The sequence below is a fragment of the Scylla paramamosain genome, chromosome 2, assembly GCF_035594125.1.
Source record: "Scylla paramamosain isolate STU-SP2022 chromosome 2, ASM3559412v1, whole genome shotgun sequence".
Taxonomy (NCBI): Eukaryota; Metazoa; Arthropoda; class Malacostraca; order Decapoda; family Portunidae; genus Scylla; species Scylla paramamosain.
In genome coordinates, this window is record NC_087152.1 from 8,099,435 (window position 1) to 8,104,587 (window position 5,153).

The following is a 5,153-nucleotide window of genomic DNA, read 5'->3' on the forward strand; positions in this document are numbered from 1 at the left end:
TGACTATATGCAAAACTCGGAAACACTTCAGAAGAACACGACTGCTTCGAGAGAGAGAGAGAGAGAGAGAGAGAGAGAGAGAGAGAGAGAGAGAGAGAGAGAGAGAGAGAGAGAGAGAGAGAGAGAGAGAGAGAGAGAGAGAGAGGCAAAGCACCATCGACGTTTCCCCAAGTTAGTCTCCACAAGGGGGTTTGAGCTCCCCACCTCTGCGCCCCCTACAAGGCAAGGCTCCTGTGTGTTCCGCTCCCTTCCTCCCCTCCTCTACATCCACCGCTCCCGTTCCTCCATCTATCTTTTCCCTCTCGTCTTCTCCCCTCCACTCTGTCCGGTTCTCTCTCAAAACACACCAAAACTCGAGCCCTGCCATCATATCCCCTCCAGTACCACTCGTGTCAACATTTAGAGCCTGTCCTGTCCTCGTCTACTACTACTGTACCTTGTCATGCACTATTTCTATTTTATCATGTACTTTCCCTACTATTTATATAAAAGTACTGCTATTGGATAAGGTAAGTTTCGTGATTTTTTTTTGCTTCATCTCTCTCGATAATAAAACACCGTGAAAATATAATGTTTATTGAGTAGTTAAATAATCCTTGAAGATATATATAAAAAAAGAATCCTTAACTACAACCATTCATGCGATCTGCTACACCGCTGGGGTCGTCTGAGGAACAATTTATGTACAACTAATAATAATGCACTCTTGTCCAGATCTAAAAGAAAAAAAAATTCCTTCGTTCTAAAAGAAAATAAGAAAAAAGGAAGAAAAAAGGCTATACGGAGAAGTAAAGATTGAACCAGCACCGACAAACTATTTTTCCTCAGGAGAGAAATTGTGCCATCAAGGACAAGCCGCTTTGTGTGAACCAACAACAAAGTGCGCAGTGCGAGGCGTGGAGGTGGCGGCGTGCACAACGCGGGGCCACGAGAGCAAATCAAATACCAGACTCTCGTGGAAATATTTCCCCTAAGCAAAAAAGAAAAAAAAATCATGTGCTTTGGAAGACATTTGTTTCAGTCTTAATGAAGCCAACGGTTAGTGGTTCTTGTCTATGATATCTGAGCATTTCAAAAACAAAATATATATGAAAAATATTCACCACGACAAAACTACTAGACGTTATCATGGGTGTGAGTGCTAGCTTAATCTACTACAGTTGAGAGACGCCCTTGAGAGGTGCGAGCGGTCACTGCTAGCCGCGGCCACCCAGGCATCGATTGGCAGTGATGCTCCCACCGGCCAACAGTGACTCTCAAGCGGAGTTAGTTTTGCCAGACTTCCAATGAATTACCGTAGGTTTTTAGCTAACGCATGTTATGTACAAACTTCTAACTGGCAGCTGGTGCTAGAAGAGCATTACAAAGACACTGCTATTTACAGGCTGACTGCTGACTGCTGCACACCATTCACCGCAGACATGGCCGTGAAAACTTGCCAGTCTGCTGCACGCGTCCCTAGATGAGAGGGTGGCTGCCATGCAAGTTGGTGCGTCTCCTGTGCTGACCCCTCGTCTGGCGTGTTGAAGTGCCGAGGGAGGAGAGAGATGTGGACTGTTGTGAAAGAGGGAGAGGGTCTACTGCGTACACTTTACGTACTGTACTAGTAAGTGACGGTAGAGTGGTCAGGAAGGTAGGGGTGTGACGTGTTGTTGTTGGCAGGGAGTGGGTAGTGTTTTATTTTAATGTTGTGTTTTGAGGGACTGAAGGTTGGATGGTGGCGAGCACAGCACAGCAGACGCTCAACTGCAGGGCCGAGCCAATGCACCAACGTAACACAGCGTGACATATATGATGATATAGGCATGTTGCCGCAGCAAACGGTCAAGACTAGATCTTCGTCTTCTCTGCCACAGTTTAAGAAGCTCTTCATCGTCTTGGTCGTCCCTCTGCACCTCTGAAGGGAAGGAGGGTAGGGCCGCGTCGATAGTGCGGCCGTCCTTCAGTAGCGTGGTGCCTGAAGGACGCTGCGTCATCAGCCTCTTCAGGAACACGGGAGACACCAGGTACAGGTCCATTACTGCAAGTCGGCCGCTTCCTGCGTACTCTCCTCGGGCGTAAACAAACCCGCTAAAGCTTCTCAGCTCTCGCGGGCCAGACAACGAGGGAAAGCCTCAGACGGAACAGAAAAAAATGTCTTCTTGTCGTGGGGTTCAGGCAGGTCTCTTTTTAAGTTGTCTTGCTTTTCTTCCTCCCTTCGTTTTCTTGACGTAACTTGAGTTTCGTCCTCCTCTTAAAGTTTCCTTCCTTCCTTGACTCCTTTATGGTCTCCTCCTCGGGCTGGCTGTTCCCCTCGGCTCCTGGCGCCTGGCTTGGTGAAGGGTGAGGAATAGGGTTGAGATCTGGGCCACCGAGGGATATTAGGAAAATGAGGATAAAGGAGGAAATGGGAGAAAAGAAGAGTATCAGTAGGAGAGGAAGGGAAGGGGGAGAATGAATAAACCCAAATCAGTGATGTAATACGAAATGACCTTCAGTTAAAAGTTAGAGTTCAAGAATAATATAAAGACACAAAACAAAACTGTGCAGCAAGACGCCGCTACTATTATCTTGACAAGAAAGAGACAGGAAAGGCCGTGTCCTCACCACTCGTCGGGTGTCTGCGGGCGACGACGATCCAGCCGGCGGGTAACAGCTCTTAACTTAAAGGCTCAGTCGTGCTTCCTTCCACACTCTTGTTGTGTGCGTGTGTGTGTGCGTGTGAGAGTATGTTGACTATGTATAACTTGGATTGGAGGATTGGTCGTGAATTGGGAAGGAGGCAATGGCAAGGGCAGGAAAAAGTAATCAACAAAGGAGGGGAGGTAGGAGTGGTGGGAGAGGAAGGGTCTCCAGCGTATTCTGGGGAAAAAATGGGGCCCCTGCGGTACTCCAGGCCTGATTCAGATTTTTTTTTTTTTTTCGACGAGTGTTTGGGGTCGTTCTGAACTCGAGACGTGCTCGCCACCATCAGCAGGATGTACTGTATTTTGTATTCTGTATTATGCTTGGTTTCGTCATGGCGCCCCGAGGCACAGCAGGTGGATGAGTGGAGGCGCCGCGATCACCAGATGTGACATCGCCAAGCATCAGCCGGCAGCGGCAGATTGTGCTTTCATGACGGTGGAGGCATCTGTCTCCTCGGTGGCTGTGATGTTTTCAGGAGTAGAAAGTCACAAATGGTATGTATAACGCAACGAAAAGGATCACGAACACCAGACAGTTATTGAACAGGCTCACTCTATTGTCTTCTGACATGGTGTGGGTTGAGGTGCCCGAAAGTGGACCAGGTGACAGGGTCAGGTGCCGTGATCAATTACGTGACAGTTGTAGATGTTGTCTGTCAGGTAAGGTGCGGGTGTCAGAAGATGGCGCTATCCAGCACCAAATACAGCACCACGAGGAACACCAGCAAGATGAGAAAGGTGAATCCGAGACTCTTGTGCTCACTGGACACCATCCTGGCGGTGTTGTGGATTCAGTGAGCTCACACAAATTGAACTCAGGCGGGAATGGTCATCAGTGGCAGTGGTGGCGTGGTGAAGCCCGATCAGAAAAAGCTTCCCTGCAAGAATAGGTACAGCACCACCAGGAAGCCCAGCAGGATGCCGTAGGTGTAGATGAGGGACGTCTTCTCAGTGCCGTCCATTTTTACAGTGCTGGCAGTGCACACAATCAAAGCTGAAGATTTGTTAAAATTCTTTCAGATGTTGTACTTCCGCTTCAGCCTCAGGAGCACCGTCAGGATCACACAGCGACGAGCCTAAGCAGTGCTGGTCGGGGACACTTTCTCCTCGTGGATAAACAGACGGGTAGGTGGAAAACCCTTTGGGGAAGTCGTGTAATCCCAGTGAAAGGGGGTCTTGGGGCGGAGAGGAGAACGATAACCAGCACTTGGGTCAGTGGGAAGGGAGAAGGAGTCTCGAATACGCTGGAGTGGCAACTTTGAGCTAAATCACTGTGGTTGCTGGGGTGAGGGTGGGTGGGGCAGAGGGAGAAGGGTGGACAACATGGGTCATAGGGTCATGCTCCTTAGAACACGATGCCCTCCAGGACCATGTAGAGCACGATCAGGAAGCCGATGAGGATGACGTAGGTGAACACAAGGTTTTTGTTCTCGAGGGCTGCCATATGTGAGAGTAATAAAGTCCTCCTTGCTTGAACGAAACTAGCAGATAGCGAAGTACAAGGTGGCCACAGCCGCGATTCTCCTGCACACAGTAATGATTGCGGCAGCTCCTTCACAACCCCTTATATATCCGCACCTTCCTCAAAGTGGGCGAGAGAACGAGCTCGGGAAAAAAGCGAAGGGTGGGTGTGTCTTTGGTCGGGTGGGTGGGTGGGCGAGGGAAAGAGGGGAGGAGGAGACAGGGAGTAACTGGGCAGGAGGGAGAGGAAAGGAGGGAGTGGGAGTGGCAAATACCTGTACCACATCTCAACGCAAAAATTATGGGGGTCTGGCACTCCTACTCCTCCTCACCTTCCTGAACCCTCCTCCACCCCCACGTGTGTGTGTGTGTGTGTGTGTGTGTGTGTGTGTGTGTGTGTGTGTGTGTGTGTGTGTGTGTGTGTGTGTGTGTGTGTGTGTGTGTGTGTGTGTGTGTGTGTGTGTTCCGTAAACTTTTTTCCCTATTTGAAGACAGGTGCGGGCCTTCATCTCCCCATCGCTGCCACACACACACACACACACACACACACACACACACAGTCCTGACCTACCGCACTCACATACCCAGCCCTCCCTTACCTCTTAACATCCCCCCTCCCCCCCCCCCCCCACACACACACACACACACACACACACACACACACAAACACTCTTAGCTTCCTTCACTTGCATAGCAGAGTAACAAACAAAAGCAAGCAAACTTAGATGACAGTAACAAAGGAGAGACGAAAGAGGAGGAACAAAAAAAAAGAAGAGGAAGAAGAAGAGCAGCAGAAGGAAAGAGCCAATGAGTGTTTACAAATAAATTTTTTACTTCTCTGGCAAAAGGAATCGATTTTTCTTTCCTTTTTTTTCCACATTTTTTCTTCTTGTACAGACGCAAGCGGGAAGAAGCGGGAGGAGGCAGGCGGCTTCCTAGTAATCTTGACTCTATGGGAACTGTGTTCTTGGTAATGGTGGTGGTGGTGGTGGTGGTGGCGGCGGCCGTCGGGAGAGATGGAAAAAA

The 5,153-nt window shown here is 49.4% G+C and overlaps 1 long non-coding RNA gene across 1 annotated transcript; it reads right to left on the minus strand.

Annotated features, from left to right (window-relative positions):
* Window positions 1-562: 562 nt before the first annotated feature.
* On the minus strand, window positions 563-4,665 carry LOC135109568 (uncharacterized). Its single transcript, XR_010272763.1, has 2 exons — window positions 2,587-4,665; window positions 563-2,342 (listed from the first exon to the last, which is right to left on the minus strand). It is a non-coding gene; the product is annotated as an uncharacterized LOC135109568 (long non-coding RNA).
* Between the last annotated feature and the right edge of the window lie 488 nt (window positions 4,666-5,153).